The 16941-nt window shown below is 46.7% G+C and overlaps 1 non-coding gene and 1 pseudogene across 1 annotated transcript; one reads left to right on the top strand and one right to left on the bottom strand.

Annotated features, from left to right (window-relative positions):
* Positions 1 to 2703: 2703 nt before the first annotated feature.
* On the bottom strand, positions 2704 to 9151 carry LOC112883397 (annotated as a pseudogene).
* LOC112883680 lies at positions 4616 to 4754 on the top strand. The gene has a single exon (XR_003226933.1). It is a non-coding gene; the product is annotated as a small nucleolar RNA Z247 (small nucleolar RNA).
* Positions 9152 to 16941: the final 7790 nt, after the last annotated feature.

The following is a 16941-nucleotide window of genomic DNA, read 5'->3' as shown; positions in this document are numbered from 1 at the left end:
AACCGTTGCCGCGCAAACCGATTGCATGAAAACCAAAACAAGCACATTTAACAAAAATACTTAACCAAACAGCACCTATGATCTCTTTCCGATCGAGTGTCCAGCATGCATTGATACAAAATGTTCTTTTGTTCTTAAAAATGGGAAAAGAGAAGAAAATCAGCTTCCTGTAATGGTAGATGTCGAGCAGGGAAAGAGGTGTACAAGCATGGACAATTGACCTAGCTAGTTGCATCAAGCCTCTACCGCCTAACGGCAATTTAAGCACACTTGCTGATATATATCCCTACTTCAAGCGAGGTAACTTCTGCTCTTTCTTAGTGCCCTATGTGACTTCTACCGTTTCCATATATTATGACAAGAAAGCTACGGATCAACCAATGAAGCTCTAGATGTTAATATGTTATATCCAGCTGCACCCAGTACATTCCATGATTATTTGCATTTGTACACACAATACAACTGAAAATTATTGCATTCATCTAGATGCATTGAAATTCAAGTTGCAAACAGTTACGTTTGTTGCTCAATGCAATGCCAAAAAAACTCTGACAAAGACCCAAACCCTACCACCGCGAAGAAAAACTCTGAGAGTCGTCTATGGAGTAAGCAGGAGATGAGGTGCATCATCTCTTGAGATGTACCAGGGTCCTCGCGGATGGTTGTGCGCGGATCCAGTATCATCCCGTTCAGCAGCTCACCAATGCCTATTTCCTGGTGTGGTTCATCACAACCATAGGCGTGATTCGCCGAATCCATGATTTGCCGAATCCTATGGCAGGCCAATCTGTTCTCCGCTGATGTCCAGTGTTCCAGGACACAGTGGGAAGATAGGGCACTAGCATGTTTGTTTTGGTTCGGCAGTGGTTTCTAGAGCAGATGTGACTGGTTTGTAGAGCAGCTCTCCATTCTGAAATGAATATTCTTTGGTGCCTACTAGTGATTCTTAATTTCCTGGTGTCTCCCATTCCCTAAGGCTGTCTGCAATTTTCGGCAATAAAAAGATCGTAAATGAAAAGTGGAACAATGAACAAATAAGGTTATTGCACGAGCATTCAGGGCAAATATAAATGAAGCAGTTCTCATTGCTCAGTGCGCCAAGTTAGGTAGCACAGTCCATTGCGTCATAATTGTGTATTCATCATAAACCATACTGCGGTTGCCGAAAATTTTTATCTCTTTGTCACAATTTACTCTTTCACACAGCAGAAGGGGCCTCCGAAATTCAGGTGAATTATTAGTTATGTTTGTATGAAGTGTTCGCATCTGGTCACCCCAACTGCACCGCTACGACCACTTGTCTTGTGATTCAACCACAGCATTAGAAGTAGAAGAGTAATTCAATAGTCAAACCAAATACAACCTGGCGATTTTGTTGTGCCTGATGCTTCCCAAGAGGTAGCAACCTGGACAGCTACAAGGTCACTTCTGTATGATGAGCGTCCGCTGTGAAAGACACCACAGCCCTGAGCCACGGATGAGCACTTCGCCACGGCATCACATGCTTTCCCGAAAGAAGATGTCACCGATGTAAACCTCAAAGCAGAAAGGGTTTTTCCTGATATCTTCCGTTCTTGTATGGAATTTAGGTGGTGGTAGTTCGTATGCCTTCCATTCTCGTAAAAAACCACAAAGTTGAAAGGGTTTTCTGACGTCTTTCTTTTGCCTGCATTACTTCTTTGCTATTTCCAAACTAATGGCAGCTCTATTTCAAAATGAAAGGATCAGTGTGAAGAATATATAGATTGGTGAGGGTACTTTAAATCGTACCTCATAAAGAGTAGCTCTAGTTAGGGACTACCAGAAGCTCTCTGTTGCCCGTTCATTAAAGTCAGCCAAAGAAGTATTTGTCGTCTTTGTCATGCAAAAGTTCTATAAAAAATCGTCAGAAGAAATATGGCGTTGTCTACAATGCATGTGAAGTACAACTCTTTTTGTTTCCTCGAGAGAGAACGGCAGGCCATGCAAGAATCAGAGACCCATGTAGTACACATTCTCAGCACTCTTTTTGAAGGATGCAGGTGCACAACACCGACTTTATCAGCGTTCCATCTACATATCCTTACATGACATGCTTCCTTCCTATGGAGTAGATAAACATTGCTGAGAAGCGAGAAAAAAGATGAATATGTTTGCCATCTATGCAGCATTGGCAGTGTTGGTGATCCAGCAAATATATTTCGATGTTCAACACACAAATTAAATTCAGCATACGCTTGGTAGGTATCAGGAGCATGATGAGATACCTTTGGTGATATAGCTGGGTCACAGAGTTTCTCCCTTTCCTTTGTAGAGTCAAAACTCGGAGGCTCTGCGACTTCCAGTTACCATTGAACCACAGTAGCCAATGGATTAGGCAAAGTATGATGTTGAGAGTTAGATGGCATACATGTTGCGTTCAGCCCAACAGTGATACTGTGAGACTCAGCGATATCTCTAGAACTTCATATCTGAATTAGTAAGCAAGATGAAGATCGACTCCACACTAGCTGACAATTGAATTGAAATCTCATGGCTATGGGCTCAAGCTGGGTGGTAGAGGAGACTAAAAAAACGAAATAGGCCGGGAGCAGCAGGGCAAGGCACTGAAGAACACAAACACTCAAACGGATTTAAATCCTCTTCTCTTGATGTTCTCCCTTCTTCCCTCTGTATCTGTACCCTTCCTCCACCGCTCTGTTCTTCTTCATGTACCCAATCACTTCACTTGTAGCGCCGCAACAACTGCACCAGCTCATCGACGTAGCGCTCCTGCCTCACCCTGTCCCCGACGACCTCCCGCAGCTCCCTGGCCTTGCGCGCCATCTCCTCGCCCTCCTCACCCGCCATCACCCGCTTCACCGCCGCCGAGACGTCGGCCCCGCGGAAGGACCCGCCGCCATCTTCGTCCCGCGGCACCTCGACACCGACCCCGCGCGCCGCCATGGCCCGCGCGACGAGGCCCTGGTCGGCCACGAACGGCAGCATCACCAGCGGGTGCCCGAACCGGAACAGGCCCTACACCGTGGAGCCCCACCCGCAGTGCGTCAGGAACGCGCCCACCGCGGCTTGCGCGAGCACGCGCACCTGCGCCACCCACCCGGCGAGCACCACCCCGCGCCCGGCCACGCGCTGCTCGAACCCGTCAGGGAGCAGCGCGGCGGGGGTGCGGCCGCCCGGCGCCCGAAGCGCCGAGAGGAAGCGCGCGCCGGAGAGCTCCAGTTAGATCGCGAGCTCCCGGATGTGGCCCACCGTCACGGGCGCCTCGCTCCCCAACGCCACGTAGATGACGGACCTCCGGGGCTGCTCGTCCAACCACCGCGCGGCCGCCACGAACGGCTGGTCACCACCGCCCGGCCGCGCGTCGTCGTCCGCGGCGTCGCCGGGCAGAAGGAGGCCCGCGGGGACGACGGGCTTGGCGAAGAGGTCCGTCAGGAGCGGGAACAGCCGCGGCTCGGCCTCCGGGCAGCTGCGGTGGACGACGAGGCGGCAGGACGGGCGGTGCAGCTGCATGAGGCGGTCCATGTCGGAGACGCCGGAGGCGTTGGGCCGGAAAGCGGCGGCGATGGCCTCGGCCTCGTGGCAGCGGTAGAAGAGCGTGGAGGGGAAGTGGACCCACGGCGGCTGCACCATGTAGTCCTCCATCGTCCGGCGGGGGTGCACCTCGTTCGACTGCTTCGTGCCGACGTACGCCAAGAGGGCCGCCGGCAAGATGAGGAACATGGCGCACGCGATCTAGCTTGCAGCAGGCAAGAAATTAAAATTAACGAAAAGAATTGATTTTTGACGAACAGCTAATCAGTTGCTGCAGCTTCGATCGAATGCCTTTTCACCTTGTGCTCCTCGGCGATCGGCCAGACCTACCAAATACGGTTGTATCTAAATATAGAAGAGATATGGCTGGTTAGCAAATATAGGTTGTTATTAGAGACAGAACAGTTGTAACCGTGTAAATCTTCCTTTCCTAGATAGTTTCCAAACCAGCCAACTCTCCTATATATTGTGTACACGTGCCTGTTATACGCCACTAATATTATTAATACAAAGCCGTCGTGATCTCTGATTAGATGCCGACGTTCACATCTTCTATTGCGCCTCTGATTCTTCTCATGGTATCAGAGCCTAGTAGATTCAATCCTTGAAGCAATGGCGTCCTCAAGTTCGTCATCGAATCCTCTCCTCGGCTTTCAAGTCACAGAGAAACTCACTCGTCATAATCACGGTATGTGGTCTGCGCAAGTTCTTGCGATCTTACGAGGCGCAAAATTGGAGCGATATGTCAACGGAAAAGCCATAGCTCCACTTGAAGAAATTGATGAGAAGAAGGGCGACGTCGAGGACGGTGCATCCGTCAAGGTCTCAAATCCGGCCTATGAAGAGTGGTTCGCCACGAACCAACAGGTCCTAGGGTTTCTCCTCACCTCCGTGTCTAGGGACATCCTGGCGCAAGTCGCCATGGCAAGAACCTTCACTGAAGCATGGAAGACGATCACCGATATGTTCGCGGTCCCACACGCGTGCACGTGCGACTAACGTGCATCTCGCCCTCACCACGACAAAGAAGGATAACATGACGGTTGCTCAATACTATGGCAAGATGAAGGGGCTCGCAGATGAGATGGCTGCAGCAGGAAGACCCCTCGACGATGAGGAACTGGTGATGTATATCTGCAATGGTCTTGACACTGAGTACAACTCTCTAGTTTCTGCTCTTGTAACTAGATTAGAACCTATTGCTCCTTCAGAATTGTACTCCCTATTATTAAGCTTTGAGACCAGATTAGAGTTGCAGCTTGGCTCCGGTTCATCGTCGTCGGCAAATTCAGCAGGAAGAGGTGGTCGCGGTGGGGGCCAGCAAAGGTGAGGCTTCAATCGTGGCCAAGGTGGACGGTCCAATCCTGGCCGCGGGTCTGGTGGCCGCAGGCATGGTCAGCAGCAGCCACCACGCCAGAATCAACAGCGCAGAAGCTTCCCCACTGGACCTACCGCGACCTATGACAACAATGGGCACCCTATCTGTCAGGTCTGCTTCAAGACAGGACACACGGCGATTGACTGCTGGCATAGGTTTGATGAAAACTATGTCCCAGAGGAACGCCACGTTGCTGCTGCTATGAGCCTCTACTCCATGGATCAAAATTGGTAAATGGACTCTGGTGCTACCGACAATATCACAAGTGATCTTGAAAAGCTCGCCGTTCGTGACAAGTATCATGGAGGTGACCAAATTCATATGTCAAGCGGTGCAGGTATGGAAATTAAACATATTGGTCATTCATTAATTCACACCCCATAATTTGCATCTAAACAATATTCTTCATGTTCCAAAGGCTGCTAAAAATCATGTTTCAGTTCATCGTCTCACCAAAGATAATTCTGCTTTTCTTGAATTTCACCCTGATTATTTTTTGATCAAGAATCAGGCCACGAAGAACACCATCCTTAAGGGGCCATGTTGAAGGGGTCTCTATCCCCTTCCTCCATCCACTTTAAAGCAAGCCTTTGGAGCCGTCAAACCATCCTTCGAGAGGTGGCATAGTCGTATGGGTCATGCATCCGCCCCTATTATTTCTAAAGTTATTAGCATGAATAATCTCCCCTGTTTAGATGAGTCAAATAAAGAGCCTGTGTGTGATGCCTGTCAAAAGGCAAAGAGTCATCAGCTTCCGTATTCCAAGTCGCATAGTGTTTCAAGTAAACCTTTGGAACTTGTTTTCTCTGATGTCTGGGGTCCTCCACCTAATTCGGTTGGAAGAAATAGATATTATGTTAGTTTCATCGATGATTACAGCAAATATGTGTGGATTTATCTTATTAAGCACAAATCTGAGGTTTTTTAGAAATTCAATGAATTTCAAAATCTAGTCAAGAGGCTTTTTAATCGAAAAATTGATGCAATGCAAACAGACTGGGGGTGAATACCAGAAACTTCACTCCTTTTTTGAGCGAGTTGGAATCTCTCATCTTGTGTCCTGTCCTCATGCTCATCAATAAAACGGGGCTGCGGAACGAAAACATAGACATATTGTTGAAGTTGGGTTAGCTCTTCTTGCTTATGCATCTATTCCTCTTAAATATTGGGAAGATGCTTTCGTTGCTGCCACATATCTTATCAATCGGACACCTAGTCGAGTCATTAATTATGAAACACCTCTTGAACGGGTGTTCCAACAAAAACCAGACTATTTATCTCTCAGAGTCTTTGGTTGTGCATGTTGGCCTAATCTTCGTCCATATAATACCCACAAGTTTCAGTTCCGCCCCAAACAGTGTGTGTTTCGATCCTTCCACAAGACGGGTCTATATATCTCGGGATGTTACTTTTGATGAGAATGTTTTTCCTTTCTCTCAACTTCATCCGAATGCAGGAGCTAGACTTCATCAAGAAATATCTCTCCTTCCTCCTGATCTCCAGCCACTACCATATGATCAAGGGGGAGAACTAATGAGTGATCATATGTTTAATTCTAATAATTCGTGTGAAGAATTGTGTGCAGGAGATGGCGGTGAATTCCATGCAGATTTGGTTGCAGTCGTCGAAACCGTGGCGTCGCCTGCGTCCCCTCCGACTAGTGCTCCTACCATCTCACCACCTTGGGAGACAAGTGCTCCTACCACCTCGCCACCTGGGGAGACAACCTCGCCCATCGTACAACTGACAGGATCCCTATCGGACTCAGTGCCTGGCTTCCCTGCGTCGGTTTCGCCCACGAGAACAGGTGCTGATCCTACTGTGATCTGCATGGGCAACCGTCAGGATCTTCTGTGCCTGAGGAAGCTGCATCCCCAGCTGCGGCAACAAATGCACCTGAGATATCAAGACCCATGACACGGTTATAGGCCGACATTCGCAAAACAAAGGTGTATACTGATGGCACTATTCGATATGGGTTTTTTACATCATCAGGGGAACCACAAAATATAAATGAATCTTTAGGAGATAAGAATTGGAAAAATGCTATGGATTTAGAATACTCTGCTTTGATGAAAAGTAAAACCTGGCATCTTGTACCTCCAAGAAGAGGCACTAATATTATTGACTGCAAATGGGTTTACAAGCAGATGGAAGTTTGGATAGATATAAGGATCGTCTTGTTGCTAAAGGTTTCAAGCAAAGGCATGGCATAGACTATGAAGACACTTTTAGTCCTGTGGTCAAGGCATCAACAATTCGAGTTATTCTTTCTGTTGCTGTGTCAAGAGGTTGGAGTCTTCGTCAATTAGATGTACAAAATGCCTTTTTACATGGTCTACTAGAAGAAGTTTATATGAAACAGCCACTTGGATATGAGGACAAGTCTGTGCCAGGTTATGTGTGCAGACTCGACAAGGCTTTGTATGGACTTAAACAAGCGCCAAGAGACAAGGCTTTGTATGGACTTAAACAAGCGCCAAGAGCGTGGTATTCGAGGTTAAGCATGAAGCTACAAGACTTGGGTTTCAAATTGTCAAAGGCAGATACATCTCTATTCTTTTATAATAAAGGTAACATCAGTATATATGTGCTTGTTTATGTTGATGATATAATTGTAGCCAGTTCGACACCTAGTGCAGCTTCATCATTGCTTAGTGATCTCAATAAAGAGTTTGCTCTAAAAGATCTAGGTGACCTGCACTACTTTCTTGGAATTGAAGTAAATAAGGTGTCTGATGGTCTGATCTTGACACAAGAAAAATATGCCTCGGATGTATTAAAAAGAGTTGGAATGAGTGATTGCAAGCCAGTTACTACTCCTATGTCCACCTCAGAAAAACTATCAGTTCATGAGGGAGATTTGCTTGGTCCGAATGATGCTACTCAATATAGAAGTGTGGTTGGTGCGCTACAATACTTGACCTTAACAAGACCTGATATTTCATTCTCTGTTAATAAAGTATGCCAGTTCTTACATGCACCTACCACAGTTCATTGGGTTGCAGTCAAAAGAATTTTGAGATATGTAAAGCATACAACAAAACTTGGGCTCAAGATTGGTAAAACGACATCTCTCATGGTGAGTGGTTTCAGTGATGCAGATTGGGCTGGAAGTCTTGATGACAGGCGATCTACAGGAGGTTTTGCAATATTTGTAGGATCGAATCTTGTCTCTTGGAATGCAAGAAAACAAGCAACTGTGTCAAGATCTAGCACAGAAGCAGAGGACAAACCATTGGCAAATGCAACTGCAGAAATCATGTGGATTCAAACTTTATTGTTAGAAATTGGAATTCAAGCACCAAGAAAAGTGAAACTATAGTGTGACAACATGGGAGCCAAATATATTTCGGCAAATCCAGTGTTCCATGCACGTACAAAACATATCGAAGTTGATTATCATTTTGTGTGTGAAAGAGTTGCAAGAAGATTGCTTGACATAGAACATGTTTTGACAAGAGATCAGGTGGCCGATGGTTTTACAAAACCACTAGCGGCGCGACAATTGGAATTATTCAAAGGCAATCTTAATCTGGAGAAGATTTAGATTGAGGGGGAGTGTTAAACAAGTTATAACTAACCAAATATGGTTGTATCTAAATATAGAAGAAATATGGCTGGTTAGGAAACATAGGATGTTACTAGAGATAGAATAGTTGTAACCATGTAAATCTTCCTTTCCTAGATAGTTCCCAAACCAGCCAATTCTCCTATATATTGTGTACATGCGCCTGTTATGCGCCACCAATATTATTAACACGAAGCCGTCGTGATCTCTGATTAGAGGCCGACGTTCACATCTTCTATTGCGCCTCTGATTCTTCTCAAGACCCAGTTCTGCGCGAAGTCGAGTATGATCCAGTCGGGCTTCCTCTCAAACCCGTTGCCCTCACCGCCGCCACCCATGCGGCCAGCGACAAGGGCTACGAACAGCGCGGCGAGACCGTCGAACGCCGCCTTGAGGAGCTTGACCTTCTCCGGCGGGACGTCGGCCGTCGACTCGGTGCCGGCCGGCAGTCCCTCGACTGCCAGCAGCTCCATCGTGATGACGCGGACGCGCGCGGATAGGTCCGGCGGGACGGCACCTAGCCTGGCGGCGTTCCTCGGCGTGGACACGAAGGTGACAGCGTGGCCGCACCATGCAAGCCGCTTGGAGAGCTCGAGGAACGGGATCATGTGGCCAAATGCCAGACATGGAAACACCACGACGTGGAGAGAACGAGAGGAAGGGGACGAAGCATCTCGAGTTCCTGCCATGGCTGGATACTTGAGAGCTTGGAACCGTACGCTGGGTAGAACCCTTCTTTGTTTGCGCTTTTCCTCCTTTTATTTTGCTGAACCCCACGCTGAACCTGAACCGTACGCTGTAATTTCATTGCTGTTAAGTAATGAAATTCGGGTTGGGCCCCTAGTGAAAAACTTGAGAGCTTGGAATAATCCAAATGGAAGCAGGTAGCATGCCTAATTGTGACTACTGTAGGAAGGAATTTGATAAAAAGGAGCTCGTAAAAGCTTCAGCTGTCCTGATCTTTGATGCAAAAATAATAGAAGGTGTGATTCGCGCATTTTAATAATTTAATCTGGTTTAAATCAACCTATCATTATGTCACACCCTAAAATATTTAATTTTAGGATGTGAATGTCTTTTACAATATGTTCATCTATCAATAGGATTTTCCAAGAATTTTAAAGATGTTTCTAGCAATTATTCTATTTATCTTAGAGCTAGATCCATTTTTATTTTATTTGGAAAGCTCTAAAATTCTTTTTCATGAGTCCCAAATATTTTATTTGGAATAGTCGTGATCCAAATTACCTCCCGAGTTTTCCCCGGAAAATTTTGGGATTCTTCCGGATATATTTTTCATGGTTTGAAATATTTATCTAGACTTTTCTAGATTTATTTTAAACTTAAAAATGTGTTCTGGAAAATATTTCTATTTTGATTCTCATCGTAGTCGAACCGAGCCGTATCTTTGTTGTACATCCTTTTAACCTTATCCTCTTAGAATCTTTAAGATGTCCCATCGAGCTTCCGATCCTCTAACCATTTTTCCCGATCAAGTCATGCTTGAAAACGACGCCTCGTAGCTCGTCTTCAGTATTTTTCTAACGATGTTCGATCACCGTCAGCTCCAACAACTCGGCCTAATCCTTTACTTCTCTTTTCCACGCTCTCGAATAACTCGTTCATGTTCAACCAGCACAGTCAGCTCGTTTTCACGTTCGGCCGTCACCCGAACCTGTTTCGGCACATAAACGAACTCACTCGGTCAATCTCGTTTTCTCTTTCCGTTACCTCTACTATCCTCTCTTTGCTCGCTAAATTATGGAACCCGCTGGTCGGTCCAATCTCGTCTCTCGTGGGCAATCCAGACTCGAGAACGAGTCCCAGCCCGATGCGTCACCGCGTCCTTGTCCTCGTCCGAGTTTGAAGCCAGCCCGATATCTCCAAGTCTATTTAAACGTGCCCTACACCTTTCCTTCCCCATAGCCTCTGCATCGCGTCTCTGGTGCCCACGTAGCCGGCCCTAGCCTCCCCCACGACTCCCTGCTGCTTGCACCCTTGCGACCTCTTTCTGCAGCGCCCCGAGTTCCTGCAGCGAGTCGCTCCTTCCCCTGATTCTTCTCTATGGCATCACGGCCCCACCTGTCATTTCCTTTTCCCCTCTTCATTTTCTATTCAGGCCCAACCCCCTGCCAGCCGCCCATGCGTCCCGTCCCCTCCAGCGCCGCCCCTGCCCCTTCCCTCTCCTGGCGCAGCACCGCCTCCCTCCTGCAGCCACAGCCCCCTGCAAGTGCCCAGGTGCACAGCAGACAGCCACCAGAACAGGAACCAGCGCAGGAACAGAACAGAACCGCCGCCGCATCTTCCTCCGTGAAATTCGATCGCCAAGGTGCATCTCCACAGTAAGTTAGGTATGGAATGGAATCCCCTCGTCGTCCTCTTTCATTTTCCCCGCTTCCCACGCTCTCCCGTGGCCGGAATCGACGGGAATTTCAAGAACAGTAGCCGCCGGTCACCATGGGAGGCTGTTCCAAGCTTTTCGCGATTTAGTCTCTCGAAGATACTGTAATTATCGCCTAAATTTCTGTGTCTTGCAAAATTTGCAGAAAACCCCCTAGATCTATTACAACTTCTCAATCCAGCCCTATCGTGGAATTTTTCAGATCTAACCCTAAACTTTTCTGTATTTGCAAGCACTATTTTCTGAGTCTAGTATTTCTTTCCTCCTAAGCTCCGAAGTCTATAGTTAATTACGTATTCATCCCTGCAGCGCTGTTTCATGCATAGTTTCCGCGTTTTAGATCCGTTTCGATCCATTCTTTTTGCGTTAGTCTTCTAAAACCCTAAGCTATCGTTTAGCGGTATTGTTGTACCATAATTCCTATTTTTAAAATTAGATATCAATTTAATTTGAATAATATCCTCTCATCTAGATTTTTGAAATAAAATCCAATCAAGTCTTTACTCCGGTTTTCATAATAAATGTTAATTTTATATCAACTTTTGTTTAATTAGAATAACTCGTACATAGATAATTATTTATAAAATTTGATTAAGTTGTACCTTATCTTTATAAATGCAAATATAATATGAGTTAATTATAATTAGAGATATTTTCTTTTATATCTTTTACATTAGATTTTTAAATTAAAATAAATAAAATCCTATAGTTCTTTTATTTCTTTTATAATATAAATCTTTAGATAGCTATATCTTTTCAACCCTAGCTCCGTTTTCCGCATTTCATTCTTTCTCGTGACCGTAGCAACAAGCCCTATTCTTTAGTACGCTCTTTTAAAGCTTTTCTTTTATTTGCTGTATCGGTTCTTAGTCGTTCTTATTTGTTTGCTTGCTTGTATGCTTGGACCCGATGCTTGTGTGACGTTAGAAGGAGCGTGATCCAAGAGTTTTGAAGATTTAGAGTTTCAAGAACAAGAGTTGAAGACTCTGAGCAGCTATTCTCTAAAAGAAAGGCAATTATTTTCTTGATCATGCTTTTGTCCTAATAATCACAATAAATATAACTTTTTCTTTATATGCATGCTTGTGTTCTAATTTTGATGGATCCTAATTAACGATATGCCTAGTCTTACTGATCATTCCTTGTCAATCTGGATTTTACCTTTTTGTTGGGTAGATATTGCTTAGTTGCTATAACTGGTTCTGGTTTGGCAATAATTTATAACCATGATGACAACAATGATGATGTTACACCTGTTCTATCCATATTCATGCGCTATGCGTTGTTAATACAAGATTAGATTATATGTTTAATCGGAATATGGAGAACCACCCAGGAAAATAATGCAACCACAATACTATATGGCTCTGGTCTTGGCTAATTAATTAGAAACTCTAGCTTGTGATGATGTTACCGAAAGGGCAAGAGGGGAGTGCGTTGATGGGGTATAGCCCGGTCCTCTTAGAGGCTATGATTATGGTCCTTAGCTAAGGTACCACCTCACTAGGGAGGGTTATGACCACTGCGGCCTGAAACCTTAGCGGATTGTCATAAGTTAGGGAATTTTTGTAAAGGCCTCATAGTGAATCCCTTGCCACTCACCTCGGAAGTGTTTAAGAGGCTAGCTACCTCGGGCAAATCGGGAGACACGAATTGTGGATAAAGTGTACAACCTCTGCAGAGTGAAAACTGATATATCAGCCGTGCTCACGGTTAAGAGCGGCTTGGACCCTCACATGATAATTGAACTTGAAGATGAATTAAATTGTGGACCATGGTTATGGTTATGGTTATCGTGGACCATGTTTATGGTTGTGGTTATGCTTATGCTGTATCTCTTCTCTCTTTTTTAATGTGGATTTTGGTATGAACTTATACCTTAGTAATCAAGTGCTAATAAAATTTGACCAACTAAAATTGCTTATCGCAGTAAGCCAGTCAGCCTTTCCTTGATTTTGGATTTCATGTCATATAATTCTCAACACTTGCTAAGTACCAACCATAAGTGTACTCACGCTTGTTATAATTGCTGCTCAGAGGAGAAAGTGATCTGAAATCATTTGAAGATGATGCTGAGTTCTAGGCCTGCGCAACCCCCGGTCGATTGCCTGTGAAGTTTGGAGTCTTCGTTTCCAGGGTAAGCTGTATAACTGTGATAATCTTTATAGTCTTTTAATTCTCTTTTCATGATACTGTTGCTGATTATTCACTAGTGAAGTCACTATATGTATGGAACTTGATCCTGGCATACATATAGTTATGCATTCGGTTTTGTCTTTAAAAACCGGGTGTGACACATTATATGCTTGTACTTTAGTACGAGTGCAAATCAAACTCTAAGTGGGGTGTATCATCCTGAAATTAGCCTTGACACTGTCAAGTCCACATCGGCAAAATATCATCACATGAGTTAGGATTTGTTGATCAGAATGAGGAGGAAATCTGTAAAAGAATAATGAAAAAGTCTTTCAATCTTCAACTCGGATCTCGGTTTGCTTTTCAGTCTATACAAATACTATAGCGTAGGGAGTATATATTGAAGGCCCAACTTTGTCAGGTATAGATCCTCGGGTATCCTCAAGGAGCTACTCGCAACGAAGGAAGAAGTCGGACTCCTACTAGCATTATTCTATAATCCTACCAAGACTCTACCCTGTAATCCTACCACCTACCTTGTAACCGACTAGGACCCCTACCCCCTAGACTATATAAAGGAGAGCAGAGGTACATAGATCGGCACAACAACAACATGAGGGACAACTCGTGCTCATCCAACACATCATCTAAGGCAATACAAACCACCATATATGACGTAGGGTATTACGCTCTCGGCGGCCCGAATCTCCAAGCCACCTCGGGGGTATCCCTCAGTGGGCTTGGAGATTAAACACCAACAGTTGGCGCCAGGTAGGGGCGCTCATTAAAGATCCACCGGAGAACTCGATGGCATCATTCAACTTCACCAGCGTTGTGCTCGACGAGAGCACGACGTTCCTAGTTCTGCATCGCCAACAGTCGTGGTAGCTTCAACAGTCACCTCGCCGGCATCAGGGAGCCAACGGCATCTGCTCCAACATCCTGCCAAGATATCGACGACCTCGTTGATGACCTCGGCAAAATTCGACTTTCCGATCTAATCGGAAATCACAAGGATGAGTCCGGATCCAACCCGGCTCCTACTTATGATCGGCTTGTTTCCAGCTCGTGTCAGCGACGACCTCGACTACCCGGTTTTACTCTAGCTCGCACCGCAGCGATGACCTCAACTACTCAGCTTGACTCCAGCTCATGCCGCGAGGACGCTCGGTGACCTGCCGATGACTACTCCGACTACTTGTCTTGATAAGAAAACTAGTCGGGAGTGGGCTTCACACCGTCAGCAACTAGTCGGAATCAACTCTGACTAGTCAGCTTCATCAACAAACCGTCGCGGCTCCATCGACAACCGTTGTGGCTTTGTTGATAATCATCCACGAATCAAGCTAGGTCACTTATACCTTTTCCGACTTGTTCTTTACAAGATCGGCTACTATTTTGTGTACCCTCTCGACGGGAATTACCCTTGGGGGCTACACCATGATCGGCTACTTCTAGGGTTTGCTGACTAACATCCTACACACTTGGTACATTGAGTTCGTAGGCGCTGCCCACGAGCTTGGTACACTGAGTTATGTCAGACTCATAGCGGCTACACCCTACAGACATATGCGCTGCAACATGCGCTCTCGCGGGCTACTTTATGCCAACGAGCACTCTTTTTGTCGCAATATCGACTACTTATTCATACATTCATTGTCTTCTCTTAACGGTCGCTAATCTACCTGGGTAGCACACGCTTTAATCCATGAAACCTCAACTCTTCTATACGCCTGACGGGTCCAGGGATTCGGGGTCCCCAGCAGGCCCACTTCCCATTGACTGGTTCGAGGCCTTGTCAGACCCGGGTAGATGGAACTCGCTCCGAGCATAAAACCCGAGCCCGAAGACCAGAACCCGAAAAACCCGAGCCCGAACCCATTCAGCCCATTACCCGATACCCGAACATGTTTCTTGGGTTGCAATTGTCAAAACCCGAACTAATTTCGGGCTTTTCGGATTTAGGGTCGCAGCACCCGAACTACCCGTTTAGCCCATAGTTTTTTTCTTTCCGTCACATCTCGCGAGTCGCGACTCCACCGCTCCACGGCCCAGCCCACATTCTGTGAGTGTGATATTATGTTAAGTTCATGTCCAAACTACCCATAATGTTGATGTTTTTGTTCAGATTTGTTGTTCAAATGCTGCTGTAATTTTGGTTCATATTTGAGTAGTTCGGGTAGTACGAGCTACCCGAACCCGAACCCAAAGTTTTCGGGTAACCGAATTTTCGGGTAGTAGTCTGTGCAGGCCTATTTCGGGCTTAGGTTCTGAAAGCCCAAACTTTCAAAAGCCTGAATAACCCGACCTGAAAGTTCGGGCTAACCCGAACGCTCGGAGTGAGATGGAACTGTACACGTGGCATACTTTTTCTAGGATAAGGGTTGGGATATGGCCCACGCCTTACATCTGTGTAACTACTCGTAGCCTAGTAGAAATGCTCCTACAGTAGTCAAACTAGTCAGATACAGTAGGGAACTACCAGAAAACCACTCGGGGTAGGACTCTACGGCATGTGTCCGACTAGGACTTCCATGTAAACTTGTCCCCCCAAACCATATAAAGGCGGACAGGACCCCCTGTAGGGGGGGAACCCAGTGATCGTCCAGAGAATCGCCTAGGAGATCACCCAATCATCATCAAAGGCAATACAAACCACATAGGACGTAGGGTATTACGCTCTCGGCGGCCCGAACCTGTCTAAAACCTTATGTTCCTTTGCACCTTTGACTTTCTGATCTCGGCAACACCCTACCTACAAGCTCACCACCTCGGGGGTATCCCTCGGTGGGCGTGGTGGTAAAACACCGACAGGCCTCAACTGGGATAGGCGCTCGTCCGTACGAAGCAACAAATTCATTTAGGCTATCTCAACCCACAACCCCGACTGACTGCTTAGTCGGGGTTGCAAAGGCCTCTATCCCCGACTTGCTACTCAGTCAGGGCGACCAGGGCTCATATCCCTGACTGGCTGCTTCGTCGGGGTGACCAAGGCTCATCTCCCCGACTGTAAAGCAGCCTGACGGGTCCAGGGACCCGGGGTCCCCGTGGGCCCACTTCTCGCTGGGCAGCCCAAGGGCGCACGTAGAATGAGCGACAGTCTACGTCTTCGACTACTTCGACTACATCTACGACTACTTCGACTACATCTATGACTACTTACTGGTGACTACATGGACTACACCTTAATCGGCTACATCGAACAGGCTCGACTAGCAAAGTCGAGTAATGGCGCATCCGATGCCTTCAGCACTAGATCCGCCTCTGGCGACAACTTCATTTGAGCCGCATCAGCCCAAAACCCCGACTACTCGGCCAGGGTGATCAAGGCTCGTGTCCCCGACCGCAAAGTAGTTGAGGGCCGGATCTGTACCTAGGCTCCGACTAGGGGTTCCAATTGAGTTCCGCCCAACACGTGCCCTCCTCCTCGACTGGTAGGGCAGTCGGAAGGCCGGACTCAGCTTGCCAGCAGGCCTCAGGAGTAGGTGCGGAAGATAAGGATGGGCCTTGGGGTCAACTTATCATACACGGCCAACCACCCCCTCCACGGGGGTTACAATCCTCTCTGTTGTGGCAACAAGATGCCATTATTCTACCGACCCGTCCTCGCAAAGGGATGGGCAGAACGTCATCGTGATATGGCCGGAATGCCCCCATCATGATGAGGTGACTCGGACAGGCGCCAGAGACAGGGCATGATAGTCGTACCATACTTATCGACATCCCACGACCTCCGATCGATGGAGCATAACGCACAGGGACAAGATGAGACAGCCATCCCACGATGCAGGACTTGGGCGATGGTCGTCTCAGGGCCCCGACTGACAAGAGCTAGCAGTCTAGACTGGTGAAGCGAGGAACTCTCTCTCTCGCTCTCTACCTCATTTCTTCTACTTTAGCACCCCTGTAAAGGATACCTCCCTTGGACTATAAAAGGGAGGA

This window comes from Panicum hallii, chromosome 2, assembly GCF_002211085.1.
Source record: "Panicum hallii strain FIL2 chromosome 2, PHallii_v3.1, whole genome shotgun sequence".
NCBI lineage: Eukaryota > Viridiplantae > Streptophyta > Magnoliopsida > Poales > Poaceae > Panicum > Panicum hallii.
Note: the sequence above shows the minus strand (reverse complement) of the source record. Positions and strands in the feature narration are given on the sequence as shown.